Genomic DNA, 24,498 nt, shown 5'->3' with positions numbered 1-24,498 from the left:
ATTCAAGTTTGATTATTTATAAAATTATTGAATTTATTTTATATTAGGCTGTTTACATAAATCCCATTTTTATCAATAGCATTTTTTCCTCAAGAAAGACAAACTCATGAAAATTCCTAACTCATAAAAGACCCTTTTTTAAGCTGAAATTTGTAAAAATACATTCATAACTTTAAAGATCACCTAAACTGCAGTTTTTTTTTAAACATCTAATGCACATAATTCTATATTAAAACTTTTTTTTCCTTATAATAACACCTGTAAAGAATAAAATAAATTTTAAAATAAATTATGAATATGGTCTTTGCTCTTTAAATATAAAAACTCTCACCTTTTCTTCCGTATCTTCTCTTCAAATTTGTGAGCCTCGACTCTTATGTCATGTGATAGATATTTGACATTGATTAATGTCCACTCTTTTTGCTTTCTACACTCTTTTTATTTTATTTAGAAAATTCTGTCCTCTCTTTATTCCCTAAAATCCTATATTTGTATCACCTTGTATTCTTTATTATTATATTACTCTTTTGTTATTATTTAAAACCATGATATTCCACTACTATTTACTAAAGTTTAATAAAACAAATGACATAATCTGATCACTCAATAAAGTCTTTATTCTTTTTATATTTGTATATAGTAGTGCATGTATTAATAATAATAATAATAATAATAATAATAATAATCTTTGACATAGTCATTTTATTCTTACATCATGCTAACTATTTTTATTTGATAAAGTATGGACGGTAGTTTTGGGCAAGCACTAAAGTGTCTTTAGCGACTACGACACTGCAAAGTTTTTCAATCTAATCAGTAACACGCAAATTAGTCACGGAAACTAACGCAAAGATGGGAGTCGCTACTCGGGTAATTCACTGAAACACTTTTACTAATGAGTGACATTTCTCGATTCCATAAGGAAGCTTACGCCACAAATCCAGAGATGGATCCGGAAGCTAACTTCCCTATTTTTGTATCTTTATTTTCAATTTTATTGTTTAACGGGTTATTCCCTATAAATACAACAGTTATATTTCTACACATCAAACACTATAACATGTGAGGTCCACCTAATCTAGCTTATTTTATTAAGCTCAGCCTATATTCAAAGTTATTAATCTAATATACTAGTTAATTATGCACATAACTTCCTAATCTAGCTCAGTTTACAAATTATGCTTTATATTCCAACCTTTTAAATTTAAATGAACTACTTTTTATAACAAGGTCCAATTAAGTTATCTTAAAACTAATATAGTCCAATTAACCTAACTAAAACATGCAAAGCCAACTAGGTCTATGTTAATTTTAGAGTTTAAGCCCAATTACCATTAATTTACCCAATGGACTAATTTTCATGCCAAATCCAATTTTAAAGTCTAATGGCCAGTTTTAATTAGACAATCATACATTCATATATTTGGCATGCATCGAAATAAAGCAAAAAAAGTAAAGTGCAGAAAGTAAATCTAGCTATTACAACCCGCCTACAACTAAGAAAATTGAAAAGAAAACACCTAAAGTTAAGTACAGTACATAGACATCTTGAAAATACATAAAAAAATTAGAGAAATTAAGGCTAGAAGGTGTACAGCCGATCAGCTCAGGGTATAGAGGCTCTGCCTTGAGCTGATCGGCTTTGTGGCTTTTCAATGTGGTTCTTCGATTTTTTGAGCATTTTTACGTCCTAAAGCCTTGGATGTTGATCTTCGAGTCTCTAAAGATGAATAAGTTATGGAATCGAATATTGGTTAAGAATCCAGTTCTGCTTTGAGACTTCAAAAGAAAATTTCTGTCGTTCTAAATAGGTTTCCTAATTTATAGTTCTTTCTTAGTTGCTAACTCTCTGTATATATCGATATATTAGTGTAGCTTAAGAATACCTTGAGAAATGTAGCTAACCTTAGACCTAGGGTATATCATTCTATTTATAATAGTAGGGTTGCAAGAAACCTTAAAGAAACATATAAACATTTTAATTAATTGAAAATAAACTATAATTATCACTTTCCTCTATCAGATTAATATAAAAAAAAAAGAAATTAAATCTTTTATATTCAAACAATTATCATGAAAATTATTTAAAAATTTCAATAATTATCATATGTACCTTCTAAAAACTTCTTTTTATCAATTTTGGTGTTTTAGGTAAAAAAAATACACGTAAAATAGTATCAGATTTAGAAAAATGGCCAATCGGCACACTATAGAGCTAATTGGCTGTACGCAGAGCTGATTAGCTCCAAGGGGCAAAAGTTTTAAGAATTTTGATGATTTAATCCCTAAATTTGTAAGAATTATTGTTTCATCTCTCAAACTTTATTTTTTTTGTCAATTGGGTCCAAATTGATTTTGGAAAAAGTCTTAAAAATTTTGATGATTTAATCCCTAAATTTGTAAAAATTATTGTTTCATCTCACAAACTTTATTTTTTCTGTCAATTGGGTCCAAATTGATTTTGGAAAGGTAACTTTAAGTCCAATTATTTTCAATCTTTACTCAGATTCGCCCCTCTTTAATCTTCCGAGACTCGAGAAAGGCACTAACTTTCATCATTCAATTTTTCATAATTCTCTAAATATCTAGATCCAAAAATTGGCTGCTGATAGCTGCCCTAGGTTGGTATAAATTTATAAGCATGCATGCGAATAAATAAATTGAGACAAATCATAGTATCAGGGAACAACAAAAAAGAATATCTTGATGAGTTGTATAGGCCACGCCCCGTAAACTCTGATTTAATGTGAGGACCACGCACGCTTGGGTTTTAAAGTGGAGAAGGATTGCATAGCATTGGTGAGGAAATGTCGTGAATACCAATTATATAGTGACTTGAGTCACATGGCTCTAACCGGTTGCACAACTTGACGTCTCTTGGCCTTTTATAGCTTGGGGAATCAACATCATTGGAAAAATAAAGCCTCCTTCGAATGGTCATAAGTTCATAGTCTTAGCAATTGACTACTTCTCTAAATGGCTCGAAGCTGAGTCATTCACTACCGTAGGGCAAGGTAGATGTCCAGATTTATAGAAAGGAACTTGATTTGCAAATACAAGGTCCCATATCACATCGTGACAGATAATTAGGTACATTTCATAGGTGAGACAACGGATCTACTAGTGGAATACAAAATCAAGCATCCTAGATCTTCTTCGTATAGACCTCAGGGGAATAGAGTGGTAGAGGTAGCCAACATGAACCTAAGGAGAATACTTTGAAAGATGGTGTGGAATCACAAGGACTAGTCATTTTGGTTACCCTTTGCACTTTGGAGATATTAGAAAAACCGAGCAAGCATCGACTGGGCAAATGCCATACTCTATGGTTTACGAGGGTGAAATAGTTTTGCTAGTTGAGTTAGAGTTAAAGTCTTTCAGAGTTGTACTTGAGGTTGAAATACCAGAAGACCAGTGGGTTGAGCAAAGGTACCATCAATTAGCTTTAGTTGACGGAAAAGGATGAAAGCCTTATACCACATGCGGTTTATTGAGAAAAGGATAGCCAATGCATTCAATAAAAAAGTAAAGTTAGAAAAGATCAGAGCTGGTGATCTAGTATTACCCGAGAGGGAAGTTCAGTTTGAACTGGGAAGGCCTATACTTGGTAAAGAAGTTTCTACCTAGAGGCGCTGCTAAAATCTCAGACCTAGAAGGAAACGACTACACCAAGCCAATCAATATAGATCGTTTCAAGAAATACCATGTATAATAAAATAAAAAATAAGAATAATAGAAAAAAATAGCTAGCTGATTAGAAAACCTAAAAAGGCTAGTTAGGCAAAAGGTAGGGCAAAAGATAGAAAATAATCAGCTAGAAATTTGAAAAGACTAACTGATGACAAGAGTTATATCATAAGAAATTAAAATGTACCCATCTGGTCTTTTACTAAATAAATAAAATTTTTTAGAGTTGTTATCAAACATGTGTATGTCTGTTTATCATTTTACGCGCTAATTGAAAGAAATAAAAACTAACAAGTTCTAAACAAAATAAATGAGATATGAAAAGAAGCATAACTTCTATCTTCTCATCCTCTTTGCGTCCACATCTACATTCTTAGATAGAGTAGCTAGTTCTCGAGTCCTCTTATAGCTGGCAAAGCAAGGAGAAGTGGAAATCTGAAGCTGAACCTAAGCCTTGAAGTTGTCATCGTTGGTCAAATCGCCCTCGAAGTCAAGGTTCCACTATATGTCTCGACAGGGCCACAGTCTCTCAATCTCATCCAGACAATCCTGTTTAAGTGGGAAGACTTCGAATTTAGGAGCAAATTCCAAGATTCGTTGCTTTTGCCCATACTGGCGGTAAATTTTTGAAGGAGTGTAGAAGGTGGATGCTCATAGTCCAAGTAAGGGTATGCGATCACCGTACACCATCAGCGTAACATGCTTGATTCTCCACTAAGGACAAGTCCAGTGAATGAGTGAGTCCGACAATGCCCTTCATCCAAGAAATCCAGCCATCATTACTTAGTGGGGTAATAATAGAACGGGTCTGCACATGCTTTGGCTCGTACTTATCGATATCCCTCGGGATGGTCAATATTTGAAGCTTCTCCCGCAGCCAAATTTGTAAAAAGAGATAAATAAGAAAAAAAGAAAATAAAAAAAATAAAGTCTGCTAAGTTGAAAACTCGAAAAGGCGACTTAGGAAAAAAATAAAGTCTGTTAAGTTAAAAAATCGAAAGGCGACTTAGGAAAAAGCTAAGGCAAAAGCCTGCTAAGTTAAAAACCCAAAAGGGCGGTTTAGGCAAAAGTTAAGGCAAAAGAATGAAAAATAAAAGAAAAGAGATTTGGTTGTGTACTTGTAAGAGAACGAGGCTGCCACCAAACCGTTGATGGGTTTTGTACAATGTCTAACCCAATGATGGTTTCAGCCAAGATGATTGGAATTAGATCTGCTCCATGCTCCACTTGGTCAATCATGCTAGCAATTCTGATATCTCATCTCCTTGAGGAGAAGTCAGCAGAAATTAGATATAAAGGCAAAAGTCCAGCATCCATATCTAAGAAGATCAATGAAGTAAGGGTAATGTACTCACCAACAGAATAGGAAAGTACCTCAGCTAGGGGCATATTGAATAAATGATAGGCTATTTATGTAGCTACAAGCTAAGGCAATGAACCTATCGATGCAGACTAGCACTAAGGGCGAGTATCAAGGTCGTATTCTCGGGAAAGGGTGATCCTAGAACTACTGTAGCATCCTTTTATTATCTAACCTTAATAAATTGATGAAGTTGCTATTCTATTACTAAATGTAAACAAAATGATTAATTAAATGTCAAACAGTTTGAAAGGATTTCGCGAAACAATCAAAGGAAAAAGCAAACCCAAGGGGACCTAAGAGAGTTGGATTTTAGTGAAGGTAGAGATTATATTGATTACTAATTATGATTACCCGTGAGCGAATTCTAAATTAAATTCAATTTCCCTCTCAAGAATATTGAATTCCTTAACCTAAGAACCTAAACGATGGAATCTCTTCCTAATGATTGATTTTAGGTTAGCCTTAAGATTAAATCCACCACTATTAAGAGTTGTTAATTCTTAATTCAGCTAGTCAATTAACCTTATCTCTAAGTGATCATTAACCAGTTCTTGCTATTCAAATTTCCAATTGCTAAACGAACTTCTCAATTACATAAAGCAATCTAAACACCACAACCCACAACGTCTCATGAATAATGTGATTTCTCATTAATAATGAAAGCAAGAATAAACAAGCATTGATAATCAAAGTCTCATAAACATTAAAAGCAATCCAACAACATAGGAACTCCTATGGGTTCAATAATTCTAGCTACTCATGCTAATAAGCAACATAAAGTAAGGAACAAATACATAGTAATTTGAAAGCATGTACACCCTTCTTCTTCAAGTCGGATGAAAAGCTCTAAATTCCCAAATCTGAATGATGAACCCGAAATTGCCTTTTAAATGCCTCCAAATCCACTCTTGATCTTCAATGTGATGTTTAAACCAATGTAATCCTTCAATAGGCGAAATAATCTCCTAAAGTTGAATATTGAAGTCTGGAAAAGGATGGCTCGTGCATATATGTGTGAAATCAAGTCAGAAAATCGAACCCTAGCAAAATAATTCGCATTTGCCTATATAAATGTCTCAGCATGGCCGTGGTCAAGCCCGTGTTGATCAGCACAGGTGGAGTCCAGGCCGTGCTGGACCTCTGAGTCCCGCAAATTAGGGCTTCTTCTTGGCCGTGCCCTTGCCGGTGCTGAGCCACCATGGGCCGTGATGGAGGCCGTTGTGGCCTCAAAAATCGTGCCAAAATGGCACTCTTTAGGGTCAAATGTTGATGGTTCAGCATGGCTAGAGTCCAGGCTATGCTCAACCTTGAAATGGTAGCCCTTGCTCAATTTTAATGGATTCTGGTCCATATTTGCATGTATTTCCCTCGACTACTGATAATGTCCATCGATAATCACCTGAAACATGAAAGGAACCAAAACACAGGTGATTCTGGCACAAAAGAAGATAACTATGCACAAAAATGGAAGTAATTGGGCATATAAACATGTATAAAATGATGCACATCAATAAATCCACTAGTTTGCCAAGTGTAGGCGGCGGTTTCGAGCGTGCATCCAAGTGTCTTTAGCGACTACAACACTGTAAGGCGTTTCAACCTAATTGAGAAAATGCTAGCTAGTCACTAAGACTAGGGTAGAAATAGGAGTCGCCACCCAGGTAATCACTAGGACACTTTTACTAATAAGCGGCATTTCTTAGATTCCATAAGGAAGCTTATGCCACAGAGTTCAGAGATGGATCTGAAAGCTAGCTTCCTCATTTGTGTATGTTAGTCTTTAATTTTATTGCTTAATAAATTATCCTATAAATGCAAGCAATTCATACATAGGCATGCTAAAACAATCACATATAATTCACCTAAGTCTAGCCCATTTATATTCAAGCCCAGCCCATATTGGAGTTCTTAGCCTAATTTACTAGTTAATTATGTGTAACGCGCACCTAGTCTAGCCCAATTACATGTTATGCTTTGGATTTCCAGCCTTTAGACCTAATGGACTATTTATTATGAGAAGGTCCATTCATTGTGATCCTAATTCTAATTAAGCCCAAGCCCTAACTAAGCATGCCAAAGCTCACAAAGTCTACTTAGATTTTAGGATTTTAGGCCTACTTTATGTTGAGCCGATTGGCTCTAGGGCTTTTCCATGGTGGTTCTTCAATTTCTTAAGCATTTTGATGTCCTAGAGCCGTTGGATGTTGATCTTCGAGTCTCTAAAGATGAAGAGGTTGTAGAATCGAATATTGGTTGAGAATCTAGTTCTGCTTTGAGATTTCAAAAGAAAACTTTTGCCGCTCTAAATAGGTTTTCTAATTTACAGTTCTTTCTTAGTGGTTAACTCTTTGTATATATATGTAGTAGTGTAGATTAAGAATACCTTAAGGAATGTAGCTAACCCTAGACCTAGGGTGTATCATTTTATTTATTGTAGTAGGGTTTCAGAAAATCCTAGAGGAACACATAAACATTTAATTATTTGAAAAATAAACTATAATTATCTATTCCCTTTATTAGATTAATATCAGATAAAGAGAAATTAAATCTTTTATATTCGAATAATTATGATGAAAAATATTTAAAAATCTCAATAATTATGATACATACCTACTATAAACTTCTTTTTTACTAATTTTAGAGTTTTAGATTGAAAATACACGTAAAACGGCGTCAAAGTATGGAAAATGGCCAATCGGCAGAGAGCCGATTCGGCTCTATGCTAAGCCGATCGGCTGTACACGGAACCGATTGGCTCCAAGAGCCAAAAGTTTTAAAAAATTTGACGATTTAGTCCCTGAACTTATAAAACTACTGTTTCACCCCTTAAACTTTATCTTTTCTGTCAATTGGATCCAAATTGATTCCAGAAAAGTAATTTTGTCCATTTATTCTCAATCTTTACTCGGATTCGTCTCTCAATCTCCTGAGACTTGAGAAAGATAGTAACTTTAATCATTGGAGTTTCCGTAATTCCCTCGATATCTAGATCTAGAAAATGGGTGGTGACATTAAGACTTCTCTTGTACTTTTTCTAACGATGCCAAAGATGAATTTGTAAAGATCTAACTAACTTCTCACTAGTTTCTAATTTTTTTTTATTTAAAACATAATTCTTGAACAAAAAAAACTAATTTCTAATATTTTATATCTTCTTCGACGGGAAAATAATAGATCAATAAAAGAATTTGTAAATCTGCATATCAGCCAAACAACAACAAAACATATCATGACCCAAACTTTAGGTCGTGGCTGGCACTAGAATTTGGAAACAGCATGAGCTATCCAAGCCCATAGTAAGCATAATTTAATCATCATAACTAATGACAACACAAATATAGTAAGGATATGAAAAGCAAAATAATATATGTATTTTATTAGGTCTTTTTATATTTGAATAACTTCATATTAGCCTTATTCCAAGGACTACTAGGATATGGATATTCTTACACTACATCTTGAATTCTCAATTTTAATGGTAATTCTCTCTTGAGACTAACTTGATTGTCAAAGTGTCATTGGATAATATTTGTAACTTGTTTGTCATTGTTATACTAATGCCTCATGTTTATAATTATAGAATTTTGCCTTTACTTGTATTTGGGGTGGCCACTGCAATACTTAGTACTTGATAATATTAACCTTTGTTCATTCCCTGTGGAGAGTACGAAGTTTACCAATCATATAAATATTTAATGAACATGGAAAATATGTGAATAAGTATGTTTAGAATAATATTGATCTACTTGTGGTACGGCACGTGATTGCAATTTTAAATATAATTTCTAAAATTCCTAGTTCACAAGATAAGAATAAATAAAATATGCTCAATTACTTTAGCTATAATTTGCCTATGTTGTGAGATGAATAATTTGAATTAAAAAATGTGAGTTAGTTTTGCCTATTTATTATTGCTCTAAAGGTTATTCCATAAGTTTATACATGATAGTCATTTGAATAAAGTGCCTTGGATATTGGCTTCGATATTGAAATATTCTTAAAAATGAAATAGTTATCAATTATTAATAAATATGCTAACAAGTTGCTCAAAGAGCAAAGATTATATTCCTTGCAGATATTTCAAAGTATCTATCATTAGTGAAAATTGAGACTAAGATTTCCATAAGTCCAATGATTAAAACTTTTAGTTGGCTAATTGTTTAAAGGAAGGAGGAATAAGTTTAGTCCTAAGAAACCTTGAAAACCACTAAAAAATGGGGAAAATTTGAGTCGAGTATTTATCTGCTTGAGCCCGCGGCTTGAGCTCATGCTGGGTCAAGCTAAATAATGACAAGGTCACTTTTAACTAGCATGTGGCTAAGCTAAAAGGCTGTTAGTATGAGTCCTTGACCTAAGCTCGTGCAAGTTCAAGGTCAGCTTGCAGAAGCTTAATGTCTATAGACTTTTCATTAATGAGGTGTCACTCATCTAATGGAGGAAAATAAGTTAGGTCATCTGATGTTCATTAGAAGAATTGTCTATAAAAAGAAGGCTCTCCCTTTCACTCAAGGGTTAGAAAATTTTGGTGTAATAAAGATAGGAAAAAGTAAAAAATGAAAGAAAAAATAGAGAAAAAAAGAAAGTCAAAAGGAACTCTAGTAAAATCATTTTAAAAGAAGGAGAGAGGAAAAAAGTGAAACTTTCTTAGGTTTTGAGTAGTTTAAGGGTGTTCTTAGGGATAAAGTTTCTCCATTTCTTCCTTCACCCATTTTATTAGTACCCATTTTCCAGATTTAGATATCGAGAGAATTACAGAAAATCCGATGATGAAATTTACTGCCTTTCTCGAGTCTCGGGAGATTGAGGACGTGTAAATCCTAATTAGGGTTATGAGTAATTGAATCAATTTTTTTTTCTAAAATCAATTTGGACACAGTTAATAGAAAAAATTAAATTTAAGGGGTGAATTGGCAGTTCTTCAAAAGTTTAAGGACTAAATCCCAAGAAAACTTAGAAAATTTTGGCCCCTGAACCAATCGGCTCTGCATACAGCCGAATCGACTGTACCCAAAGTCGATTATCTCAGTAGAGAGCCGATTGGCTCTACACAATCCCGATTAGCCTATATTTCAATTTTTGATGTCGTTTTATGTATTTGCCTAATTTAAAATGCAAAAAGAACCTTCTAGAAGATATTATCAATAAATATTGTAACTTTAAATAGATATTCATTTAATTGAAAATCTGATAAATCAAAGGATTTAGTTTATTAATTAATATTAATATTATCTAATCTATGTAGGGTTTCCTACTGCTAGAAATAGAATATTATATCCTAGATTTAGGAGGAGCTACATCAATTAACTATAGATATAATCATTATTGGCAGAGAGTTTTTTTGACAATTGAGAGAAAATAGTTAATGAATAAAGAACTCCACCTTAGAAAATATTTTTTAGAACGAGAATACATTTTCACCATTCAAGCACCAAATCAAACCTTAAAAAGAACTCGATTCATATCCAATCTTTGATTCCACCTTCTCATCATCTCGAGAGACTCGAAGATTAGCACAACATAGTGACAACCTAAAGGTTTCAAAAGCATGCATCCTCAGCATTTTCTTCCCTTTTTCTTTAATTTTATGATTTTAGAAACATGACTAGGATAGATCTCAAATGCTTTGTATGACTTATATGACCAAATCTAGGGTTTTAAACATATTAACATGTTTTTGTAGTGAATATATGTGCAGGGTTTTAGAATTGAATGACATGATTTGTGTTGGGTTTTGGAATCTGATAACATATTTTCTATTAGATTTTGAATCTGATGATTTGAATGATTAGGTTAACATGTAAGATTTTATAATGAGTATTCATATAATTATATGATGGGATATGTTTTTTTAGGATTACATGATTGAATCTAGAATCTACCATATGAAGTTCCTATCTCTTTATCGATTATTCCTTCTTCTTTTTTCTATGTGTCTTGATTCTATTTATTTGAGTTTTATGTCTTTATTTTATTTTATTACATGAATTAATCAATTTTTTATCTTTTGTGCATGTGATTTGGCTTTTGGGGGAAGGAGGAATCTGATTTGTGTAAAAGCGACCGAGGCAAAGCCTTAGAGCTGGTTGGCTTAGTGCTAAGCCGATCAGCTCAGTGACCAAGGCCAATCAGTTGTTCTCCTAATCTTGACCTAATTTCAGATTTTGTCTCGTTTTTGGTAGTTTTTGTACTTTGCAACTCATTTTAGTTGATTTTTCTTTGATTTATTTAGTTGTAGGAGGATTGTAATAGCTAGATTTAATTTTCTTCTTTATTTGTTATTTTATTTTGAATGTATGCCAAAAAATAATTGGATATATCATTACTTAATAAAATTGGGCATATAGATATTAGGCTTTAAAATTAGACCTTGGCATGAAAATTATAGTCCATTAGGTTAATAAGATGGCCTATTAGGCTTAAATTAAAATCTATATAGACTTAGTGGAAATTTACCATATTTTAATTAATTAAATGAGCTCACTTAGAATAAGGTCATCATCTAATTGGTCCTCAGCATGCAAAAAAGATAGTCCATTTAGGTTAAAAGGTCTGGTAATTAAAAAACATAATTTATAATTGGGCTAGACTGGACGACCTTTGTACATAATTAAATAATTAAAGGATTAATTATAAAAATACTCCCATTTTTATAAATAATTATAAAAATACTTCCATTTTAATTTTGTAACACTTTTACGCTTTGTGTTTTCTTTTTTACTCCTACCTTTTCTTCATCTATAGCTAGTCCTTTGCAGAATATCAATTGGGTTGAAGGTTTCAATGTCCTTATCAGTCGTGGAATCATCCTGAACAGTGTCAAAGAACTACTGCCTTCTTCACCGCTTTCTGGTGCCCTCCATCGTTGATAGTCGCTACCTCCACTACCATTGGGCTCGCCCTTGACAACTGCACCTTCTGTCAGCTTCATCACCTCTCAATCGAACCCTCCTCCTTCTCACATCAATGGCAACAACTCCTCTTCCCTTCTTCATCATCTCCTTCTTTCTTTCTTTTCTTTTTCTTTTTCCTTCTGATATCCCCTTTTGGTCCCTCTTTTTTTACTTTGATAACTATTACCCCCCCTAAAGTTCCCACTAGACACTTAAGCTTATAATGGTTGTCTCCATCAAGGCCCTTATTTTTACTTTTGGGCCAAATTAGAATTATTGGAAATATATAATTCCTCATTTAACCTTGCTTTTAATGGAGGAATTACTAGAATACCCCTACTCACACAACTATCTACAAAAATACCAACAATTATATTTTCCACTTAAACTCCATATTAAATCAACTTTACTTTTAACCCCTTTCTAATAAATAAATATCAAATTAATCCTAGCCCTAAATTAATTCAATTAATCAACTTATTAACTATTTTTACTTAAATCCAATATCATTTAGCTAATTAATTTTTTTATCATCCCCCAACTAAATTCTTCAAGAGAAATATTTTTGTAGCCTCCAAATATAAAATTTAATTTATATATTCAAATTGAAAAAATACTGAGTGTGACATTTATAAAAAGGTAAATCACACTTTATATAAATCATTCATCTAGCTGTTGTTTAATCAAACTAATTGTCAATGCCCAATTTCTGGATTTAGATATTGAGGAAATTACGGAAAACCCAATGATGAAAGTTACTGTCTTTCTCTAGTCTCGGAGATTGAGAAGGGGTGAATTCGAGAGAAGAATGGGGATAATCGAGCTTAAAATTACTTTTCTAAAATCAATTTGAACCTAATTGACAGAAAAATAGAGTTTTAAGGGCAAAATGGTAATTTTCATAAGTTTAGTGACTAAACTATCAAATTCCTTTAAACTTTTTAACCCTTAAAGGCAATCGGCTCTACAGAGAGCCGATCGACTTAGCATAGAGCCGATTCGGCTCTATGTAGATTTGATTAACTCTACACAAGCGAATTGACTAGTTTTACGTGAATTTTCGAGCTAGAATGCCAAAAATTGATTAAAACAAGCTTCTAAAAGGTATCTATACTAATTATTAGGATTTTTAGATATTTTTGATGATAATTGTTTAAAATTAACAATAAAAATCCTTTTTGATATTAATCTAATAAGGGAGAGATAATTACAAGCTATTTAATTTAATAAGTTAGTAATTATCAACACCTCTCAAGGTTTCCTAACCCTACTCCTATAAATAGAAGAGAAATAGAAGAGTATGGCCTAGGTCTAGGGCTAGCTACAGAGTCAGCAACACACATTTATCTATAGAGATTGAGCAATAGAACTGAGTACAAAAATCTCATTGATACCTACAGAGAGAAAACCCTATGCAACCCACTAAGAAAAAGCTCCAAAATTAGGAAACCCAAAAAAAGATCGACATAAACTTTTGAAAACAAAAAGGCAGAACTGGATTCCTATCCCCTTTTTTATTCATTAACTTCCTCACTCTTGAGATTCACAGAATGACTACTAACGGTGACAACCTAAGGGTTTATCCATATCAGCATCATCAACATCTCTCTTCTAATTGATTCAATATATATTTCTCTTTATGAAAAGATATCAGAGATATCTTTTTATGATTATTATATGCAACCCACATGATTAGAATTAAGATTTATTTCCTATTGAACATGCTAATTTTATTGGATTTTCAATTTAATAATAAGAACACCTAGAATTTTGAACTTGTTGTCCCTTGATGCACCAAGAAGGGAGGGGGGGATTGAATTGGTATGTGGAAGGTTAATGGGAAATTAAAAATTTTATGCAAAGAAGAGAAGGGAAGAAGAAAAGAATAAACATAAAGATTTATAGTAGTTCAGGTATTAACCAACCCTATAACCACTTCCCACCCTATAATTGGGTATCTCACTATCAATGATCATTTTGTGGGTGCAAGATCAAACCCAAGTGTTTCCAAGCTCATACTTAAACGTTTCCCTAGGAGTTTTCCCAAGCTCAACCCTAAACTTATCCCTAGGAGTTCTTCCAAGCTTACCCCTAAACTTAGTGTTTAGGCTCACACCAAACCTTACAAGAGTTTTTCTTCCTAGGCTAACTCTTAAACCCTTTTCCCAATTGTTTAAGGCTAACACTCAATCCTTTACAAGAGAATTAAAATTTAAAAATATGAGAAATCACTTTGCAAGAGTTTGAGCACTTAGAAAATTGAACAACCATTGTCTAAGTCTTTAAAAGGGGTATTTATACACGATGACTCGATCGACAGGGGCGAGCTACCAACACAAATTTTTGAAGGCTGACCTTAATCTTTAGAGTACTTGCTAGGATAGTTAGAAAGCGTCGAACGAGATTGTCCGGCCACTCACTCCGATGATAAAGTCAGTAATTTGTAAAAGAGTGGCTAAAGTGTATAAGTGTATAAGACTACATGTGCCTATAAGTGTAGTGCCCCCATTCCTTATATAGATGTTGAATGTCTTCTAGTCCATTTAGAAGAGAAACTCCACATTTATAGGTTGTACTTATCATATTAGGATTTGTACTCTTATTTATTAGTAGAGTTCCAGGTTGGGTCAGACTCTATAATTAGAGTCTTCTTAAGGCACGATCTCTTAGAGTCGCAGTTATAGTGGGAAGTAATCTCTGGTCAAACCTCCCTTTCTCAGGTGGGACAGTTTGGCTGATACTCGGTTATCATTAGTCCTCCCCTTTTATGGGAGACTATTTATGCTCGGTATTCCTCATTTTACTAGTGCTTAGTAACTCGTATATGGCAGTGAGCTTAGTACTTTTAAGACGTTAGACTGACGTATTGTGCTTAAATCAAGAGGTAAGCTTGGCTATATTGTTTGAATTTCAAACGTTAGTGATGTCTGACATGCCCCTTGATGTTTTGTTTGTCGCGCCTTTCATAATGACAACCGTTTATCATTTACACTTTGCACTTTGCTGAGGGATGGTTATATCCTTGATTTTTGGAATGTTCCTTTATGACTTCAAGAGGTATTTCCATCATCCAGTATCACTATAAGTTTGGCACTTTCCTTTCTGGAACACTTTCTACCATTTTTAAGTTTCCTTTTGTCTTGCGTTCATTTTCTTCCTCAATGTATTTTAGAACAAGTTTCCTACTTTGCAAATCTCCATTGTCACCAATTACTACTTTTAATCTCTTTTGGTTCTTCTTACTTCTTCTTTGCTGTAGATTTTTGTGCATTTTTTATTATTATAGAGCTATCCCAACCTTCTTCTCCTTACCTAGAATCTATGCCTACTGATGGAGATGAGTCCATACAAAATCGTTCTCAAGATATTCTTGATCATCGGCCTACCTTTCAAGAAAAGGGGGAGGATCCTGAATCCTCCTCCGAGGAAGGTAACCATCTTTACCCTTCCAAAATAGACCTCACCCGACTTGGGTATATCCAAGGTCGGTACAAAATCCCGACCTCTTATACTTTAAAAGAGGTCCAAAAGACTTTTTAGGAAATAATGTTCTCAAGGCTGGTCATATAGTCTTATATGAAGAGCATCTTAAGGCCGGTTTGAGGCTTCCTTTAGATCCCTTCATTATCTTGGTCATTCTCAATATGAGCGTATCCATAGTCTAGTTACATCCAAACTCTATCCGCCTTCTTATTGCTTTTAAGCAACTTTGTAAAAGTTCTAATATAGTCTCGACTTCTTATTTTTTCTTTAGTTTTTGTTTAGTTGCTCGAGCTTCCGAGTATTCTTTCATATATTTGAGAGCCCGAGCTGGATCCAAGCTTTTAGATGGTCTTATTTTCTCAGTCCATAATTGGCGTGACCATTTTTTCCTAGTCGCCCATAAAACTGATTTTACCAACCTATCGAGGAGATGGCATGTTCCTCCTCTTAAAAAACTAACTAAACTTTCCCTGTAGTCAAACCTTGTAAATAGGTGAACCTTAATGAATATTCCAAAGAAAGGGACTGCATTACCTGTTACTCCCTTAATCGAGTAGTAACTTTCTGAGCTCGACACCACCGAACAAGGATCCTACCTAGGTGTCAGCACTTCAAGTATACTTACTCGGTATTTTTTATTCTGTATTTCTTCTTTATCCTTATCGTGTTATAAGCTTCTAATATGATTTTCTTATATCTTGCTTTTATAGTAATCGATTTGAAGTAGTTAAAAAAGATCAAACTGAATAAAGGCAAGAGACATGCCAGCTCCTCCAGCTCCTGCTCTGACTTTGGTTTCCAATAAATACCTGAGGTCAACACGGCTTTTGCTGATCCGACCTTGTAACTTAATTTTGGGGACCAGTCCCTAGTATTATGCTCTCCTTCCTTTGCTTAGAATCTAGGGAAGCATCCTCAGTTGGTAGACGAGGATGATTGCATGGAAGTCGGTACTCCTGCCTTGGGCCATTGTCCTGATCCTCGACCTTATCTGGAAAAGAAGTATAGGGCAGGTCCAAAAATTCAGACCCTTCCCTTGGCAGAGGAGCTCGCCAATCTCCTTTATTTCAAGGTTGATGTTTGGGTGCTTGACAATATGCATCCTTCTGAATTTCATGGTCAGCAAATGTCCCTTATCCTTCAGGTAACATAGTTCCTTATTAATCTTACCTTTTCTTCTTTTCTACAGGCGGGAATACTGATTCTTTTCTCATAGACTGTAACTCTAGGAAATTCTCGGAAGCCTATGAGAGGCAATTGAGTGAGCAAGCTTCCCATGATCGGGTGAAGGCCGAGAATGCTAAGCATATCCTCTAAAAGCAAGTTGAAGAGTTTGCTACTAAGGAGCGTAAATGGGAATGTGAGCTTCAAGCAGCCAATGCTTAAGTAGAAAGTGCTACTACTCAACTTGGCTCTATTACAGCCGAGATAGAGGAATGTAGATCTTTGTATTGCTGAGCTACAACTGGAATGCTCCACTAGTACTTTAAGACTTGCCAATCAAACCTTGGTTAGCGAGAAATTGGAGGTTTAGAAAGACAGCTTTTACTCGAAGATGTCATTTCTTCTATCCAACTATGAGGAGACTGTTAAAGAGGCCGTGAAGGCTAAGTTTCTGGATGCTGACCTGATGTTCTTGGAGGAGCTAGACATTAAGGAGATTTGCAATAAAGCCCAAGAGAGGCTGCTGAAGGAGCTGAGGATGGAGATCATGAGGGGGCTAAGGTTGTTAATGTAGTTCCTCCTCCTTCGAGAGATGATCTTGTTGTAGAGGATGACCTCAACGAAGATCAAGGCATTGTAAATGAGTCCTGAGCTTCCTAACTTTGTAATTACTTCAACTTTTTAATGAAATTTACCTTTTTTTTGTCCTGACTTGATTTCTGACTTATTATGATTCTCTTTGAACTTGATTTTAGATATTTTGCTAAGTATAGTAGCTCGATAATATTAAAGGTACGACAAACTTTCAACATATAAAAATCCATGTTACTTTAAAATGGGATAAACTTTCATACCTGAATTTGGACACTATACTATGTATGATAACTCAACTAATTTTAGTATATCTTCATTAATTGCTCTGAGATGAACTCTTATGCTTAGGACTGCTTTATGGTAATGTACCGACGTTGTACTGAGTACTTTTGAAATGAGCTTGATGTGCCTGAAATGGTGTTTAAGATAATACACTGATTTATGCAAGTGCTCTGAGATGAGCTCGGTGCACCTAAAGTGGCGTCTTTAATATAACGTACTGATTATGTGCTAAGTGCTCTGAGATGAGCTCGATGTGCCTAAAGTGGCATCTTTAAGTTAATGCACTGATTATATGCTCATAAAGATATACTTTATTAATGAGCAAAAAATATATATCAAATCAAAATGGGTAATGAAATGTCAAAAACTTTAAACTTAAAATGTGCCTAGCACTGTGCTTATCCTCGGATGTTTATTGATAGTACTTCTTGAGTACTTGAACATTCCATGACCGAGGAATCTCTTTACCTGCCATGTCAGCTATTTTGTATGCACCTCATTTGAGTACTTTTATGACCTTATAGGGGCCTTCCCAGTTAGGCTATAGTTTGCCAACGCCTGCTCCTCCTCTGGTAATACCAGCTCTCCTCATTACTAGTTCACCCAGGAAAAATGGCCTAGGTCGGACCTTTCTGATCATGATACTTAGCCATTATGTGCTTATAAGCTTCATTCCGTATGTTGGCTTCTGCTCTTTGCTCTTCTAGAAAATCTAGGCATAATCTCATATGCTCCTCATTCTTCTTTTCATCATAATATTACACTCTTAAGGTCAGCATTCCCATCTCCATTAGTATCACGGCCTCGCTCCATAGGCTAATTTGAAGGGCATCTCACCGGTTGCCTTTATAGGTGTTGTTCTATACGACCATAAAACGTTGTGAAGCTCATCAACTCATCTGCTTTTTCTTGCATCTAATCTCATTTTCACCCTTGGAGGATTGTTCGGTTTGTGACCTCGGTTAGCCTATTAGACTGGAATGAGCTACAGAGGTGAACCTGAGGTTGATTTTCATGTGAGTACAGAATCCTTTGAACTCTTTATTATCAAATTGCTTTCCATAATCGGTCACCACCGTATGGGGAATGCCATATCTGCACATGATCTCTCTTCAAAAGAAATCAGTTGTCCTTTTTTCTGTAATAGTGGCTATAGCTTCAGCTTCTACCCACTTTGTGAAGTGGTCAATTGCTACAAGCAAGAACTTCTTTTACCCTACTGTAGTTGGAAAGGGTCTGAGGATATCCATGCCCTATGCTACAAAGGGTCAAGGACTAGTTATCAAACATTATAGTGCAGCAGGCATATGAGACATATTTTATTACTCTTGGCATTTCTCGTAAACTTGTACGAGCTTCTTTGCATCTTTGTATATGGTTGGCCAAAAGTATCCTTAAAGGATAACTTTTCTAGCTGTGGTGCTGGCTGCCTCATGAGAACCGTAGATCCCTTCATGAATTTCTCTAAGGACATAGTTTGCTTTTTCTTTTATGACGCATCTAGACCAAGGATGAGATATTGACTTTCTACATAGTATACCCTCCTGAAAAGAGTACATAGCCGAAGTTTTTACTATCTTTGTTGTAGCATTCTTATCCTCCGGTAGCTTTCCCTCTTTGAGGTACTGTATGATCTCTATCATCCATTGGTCATATTCCTCAATGACTAGTACTTCTTCTTTTGTTATGCTAAGCTCCTCAAGTATGTAGACTAGACATTACTACTAGGCTCCCTTTGTAAGGTGAGCTTAGCTAGGAAGTCTGTTCCTTATTTTCATCTCGGGGGACTTGGATGATACTTCATTAACCGCCATTCTTCTCAATTCTCTTTAGCATAGCTTTTGCCCTGCTTACATACTTGGCTAAATCGAGGTCTTTAACTTCATAAATTCCCATTACTTGATTTACTACCAGTTGTGAATCGTTAATGATGCTCAGATGCTCAGTTCATACTGTTAGGGCCATCTTTAAACCAGCGAGTAATGCTTCATACTCGGCAACATTGTTAGAAGCTTTGGATTTTATCTGTACCGAGCTCTTGAGCTGCACATTATTATACCGCTTAAGGAGTATCCTTGCTCCTGCCCCATGAATATTAGAGGCTAAAACCTATGCTTTCATAGCCTACCTGGGCTCATACCGAACATCAAAATCCCCTACCTGGATCGACCAATAGACTAATCATCCATATGTCTTTGGCCTCTATAATGCCTTTCTTAGTGGCTGACTCATTTTGACTACTACTGTATGCACTTGAAAGTACTGCCTGGGCTTAATGATTGTTATGATGGTTGCTAGAGTCAGCTTCTCTATCATTGGGTATCTAGTTTATGCCTCTTTCAAAACGTTACTCGTGTAATATATCGGCTTTTGCTCGCCATTATCCTCTTTGACAAAGACAGAGACTATCACCTCATTTGTTGTCGCCAGATACAAATACAAAGTCTCCCCATTCAGCGGTCTACTATGTAGGGGTGGCGAGCTTAAGAACTTATTCATTTCTTCAAAAGCCTTCTAACATTTCTCTATCCATTCAAAATTCTTGACATTATTTAAAGTTTTGAAGAATGGCAAACATCTTCGTGTTCAACAAGAAATGAACTGACCAAGAGTGATCATCCTGCCATTTAATTTTTGCACCTGAATAATGTTGCTTGGCAGCCTCATTTTAATGATTACCTCTATTTTCTTAGGGTTAGCCTTTATACCCCTCTATGAAATCATAAATCCTAAGAACTTCCCAGCTTTGACACCAAAAGCACACTTCTTGGGATTTTATTTGAGCTATGACACCAACCTCTTAGAGACATTACAAATAGCCCACACTTCATTAAATGCAAAGTAAAGATGATTCAGTAATAGTAACTTTCTGCCAGAGAACCGCCCTTATGCTTTAAAAGTGCCATGTGCTTTCTGAATATAGCTGTTAGAGCTCCAATGGGCCTTGACACGTGGTGTTGATTTATCGGCTGACAGCATAATGATCAATGACTTAGCATTTAATGCATATGCCGCCCCCGCACTGAAGAAGTGTCTTCGTGGTTCTTTAAAGTGCACCTAGGAGCGTGACCGCATTTAAGATTGCACTACTCTTTGCCATACTTTGTCTTTCTCTTCAATGGGAGGCTCCCTCATACTTTAAAAGCACCCTCACGCTTCATAGGAAGAAGACTTTTTGACTGCCATGTGTCAATGACTGACTGGGAGGCTTTCAGGTGACTTTGAGAAAAGTTCCCCTGTGCTTTTGAAAGTGCCCTTGTGCTTTGAAAGGACCCTCCGTGCTTTTGAAAGTGCCTGGGCACTTTTGCAGCTTCAACAAAGCTATTTGATTTTCTCTAAGACCTTGTGTCGAATGCTCAAGCCACTTTAACACTATATAATAGACAATCAAAATATGAAACTAGTACACCTCAATTTGATTGTCAAGATCAAAATAAAGGGTTCCCAAAGTCATGAAAGGACTTAGGCCAACAATCTCCCCCTTTCTAATTTTGACAATTAAATTGAGCAAAAATAAATAAATTATACATAAAATACACAAGTGCATATACTCCCCCTTAACTCATGAATAAGTAAAATTAAAAAAAAATTCAAGTTCATCTCTGCCCCTTAATGTTAGAATTGGTTAATCTTTGCAAAAGTTCATATTCTGTTTCCCTTTATCAAGATAAAAAAGAAATATACCATTTATTGGAGAGAAAGGGTAAAAGAGAGAAAAGATTAAGGAGAAAACTAATAATATCATTAGTAAAGAAATTTCACTTATACCACTTATTGAATATAAGCAGCAACAATAAAGAATGAAGAAAAAATAGCAATTGTACTTATATTCATTTTCTTCCCTTTTATCCACTTCCATTAAGATGGTGAGAGAAGTAGAGTTGATAATTGCTTATCTTTTAGCACTCACCATCCAAATGCTAGCTTTCTTCCCTTTAAGTGGATTGGAAGTCACCCTACAAGAAGATCAAGATATATCCTTCTTTAGTACCCACACAAACTTGGGGCCATAGTGGTTAGTCTTGGAAAGGTCCTCTAATTTGAGATGAGCCTTCCTAATATAACAAAATATATTTATATGCCCAGATTTCATGCAATAATTACATTGAACATTAGATTTAAGGTTTTATTTGTTGAATGGTCTTCTTGCTTCGAATTTGGGTCTCACCATATTGTTATCTCTATCATGCATATAAGAACATGTTTTATATGATTGTGTGTGCTTGTTGGCACTCTTGTTATACATGAAAGCATGATTAGTCCTTTGGGACTTACCTCTTAGACCTTGTGGTGCCTTCCCTTTTCCTTTAGGGAGAGAAGACCTAGTGTGTGCTTTAACCTCCTTTGGTACAACCTCCATGGTTGATGTTTGAGGTGTAGAGGCTTTAACAAAAAAAGAACTAAATAGACATGATGATGATGAATCTCCATTAAAGCTTAGACCATATTTAACAAGAGGAGGTCTTTGGGATACAATAAGTATATCCAAGGCTTCCTTTCCCTTGTAAAACTTTGAAATATAATTTCTGAACTCTTTTACTTCATTTTTCAAATCATTATTTTCTTTATGCAACTCATTAAGTAAGTAGGTTTTTTAAGAGACTTCATCTAAAGAGTCTTTTAGCTCTAAATTTGAAGAAGTAAGACTTGAAACTTGATTTTCTAATTCTTTAAAATCATTTTCTAGTTTTAAACCCTTTTCTTTATAAAACTTCATTTTAGAATGATATTTTTCACATTTCAAAATTATGGCTTCTAAGAGTTCAATATCAATCATCTCATGCATATCATGCCACAATCACTATCACAAGTATGAGATGATGAATATACCTCATTGGAGTTATCCTCCATTGCCATAAAGCAAAGGTTGCCAACTTCTTTTTCATCTTCTTCACTTGAAGAACTATTATCCCAAGTTGCCTTTTATGCTTTCTTTTTCTCCTTCTTCTTGTTCTTGCTTTGTTGCAATCGGCCTTGACATGGCCTTGCTTACCCCTCTTATAGCAAATTATATCTCCACTTGAACTTGAAGGAGGTTTCTTGAAAGGTCTCTTGTCTCTTTTCTTATTCTTGATGATTTCCTTGACCCTTCTAGAAAGCATGAAAAGTTCCTCATTAACATCATCACTTGACTAGGATGCACTTGAGTTCTCACTTTCTTGATGATGCATAGTTGAGTTCTTGAGGACAAAGGACTTCTTTTTGCCTTCTCTTTCCTTTTCTTGCTCTTCCTCCTTCTTGAGAGCCATCTAATAGGTGAGAAGCTTACCAATGAGTTCATCAGTTGAGATTTTTTACCCAAGTCCTTATTAGCCTCTTAAATACTTGCAACCCTTGAGCCATAGTCCTAAAGAGAGTGCCCTAAGAATTTTATTGTTGATGTTAATTCATTCATAGTGCTTTTACAATTTCCTCAAGTTGTTGATGATTGTTAGAAGCTGGTTTGTCATATCGGTGACACTCTTATTATGCTTCATTTTGAAAAGCTCATATTCGATTAAGAGCAATTGAACTTTCTTGGACCTTACTTGCTTGGTCCCTTCATGATAATTCTCTAAGATCTTTCAAATTTTAAAGGTGGTTGGAAGATGTTGAACTCTTTCACATTCTTCTCTTGATAGAGAGCTCAATAGAATAATCATTGCTCTTTTATCTTTCCTATTGGCTCTTCTATGAGCCTCAACCTATTTATCTGTATTAGGAGGAATCTCTACACTATATTCTTGCTTTGTTGGAGACTTCCATTCCTTCTTAACACAATCCCAAATATCCACCAATTTACTATCCAAATATATTTCCATTTTATATTTCCAATGGGCATAATCAAACCCATCGAAAAATGGTCTAAGGTGGTGAATTTTTTCATTAGCTATCTTAATGTTTAACTCTTGCACTTAAGCTTGATGAAGAGTACATGGCTCTGATACTACTTGTTATCGCTTAATGCACCAAGAAGAGGGGGTTGAATTGGTCTGTGGAAGGTTAATGGGAAATTAAAAATTTATGTAAAGAAGAGAAGGGAAGAAGAAAAGAATAGACACAAAGATTTATAGTGGTTCTGGTATTAACCAACCCTACATCCACTTTCCAACCTATAATTGGGTATCTCACTATCAATGATCCTTTTGCGGGTGCAAGATCAAACTAAAGTGTTTCCAAGCTCACACTCAAACTTTTCCCTAGGAGTTTTCCTAAGCTCACCCCCAAACTTATACCTAGGTGTTTTTCCAAGATCACCTCCAAACTTAATGTTTTGGCTCACACCAAACCTTACAAGAGTTTTTGTTCCTAGGCTAACTCTCAAACCCTTTTTCCAAGTGTTAAAAGCTAATTGAACAAGAGTTTGGACACTTAGAGAATTGAACAACCATTGTCTAAGTCTTTAAGAGGGGTATTTATACACATACCAACCTCTTAGAAATTTTACAAATAGCCCACATGATGTGCGTAAAATACACACATCTAAATGGGGTTTTTAAGATCGATTTTATGGATATTTGGATGTAAATTGGTACCAACACTCACCCTATGCGTATGTTTGTGTGCATTAGGTCCAAAAGAAGTCAAAGAATGAAAAAGGAAAGAATTGGAGCATAATTGGATGTCAAAGCTGCCGAAACGAGCTAAGTACGAGCATGAGGAAGCTGAACATGGCCGTGTTGGTCTCAACACTGGCCGTGTTCTCAACACGGTCATAAACACAGGCCGTGTTACCAACACGGGAACCAACACGGCTGTGTTGGACATCAAAGAAGAAGTAGATCTTATGGAGCATGCCACATAGAGTAACACGGCCAGGAACACCAGCCCGTGTCCTTAACACGGCCAGGGACACAACCATGTTGGAGGCCACAAGGGGTATTAATTAAAAGAACAAAGAGAGGAAAAAAAGGAGAGGAGGCTAGGGTTAGAACGTCCCAAACCCTAATTTTTCTTTCCCTAAGGGTTTTCTGAGTTGAAACTAAGAGAAAAGGAGACTTGGATCAAGGTTTCAATCGGATTCCCTTGAAGGATCGAAGATTGGGCGAGGTTCGT

Source organism: Ricinus communis, chromosome 7, assembly GCF_019578655.1.
Source record: "Ricinus communis isolate WT05 ecotype wild-type chromosome 7, ASM1957865v1, whole genome shotgun sequence".
Classification (NCBI taxonomy): domain Eukaryota; kingdom Viridiplantae; phylum Streptophyta; class Magnoliopsida; order Malpighiales; family Euphorbiaceae; genus Ricinus; species Ricinus communis.
The sequence above is the reverse complement of the archived record's forward strand: the minus strand, read 5'-3'. Positions refer to the sequence as shown.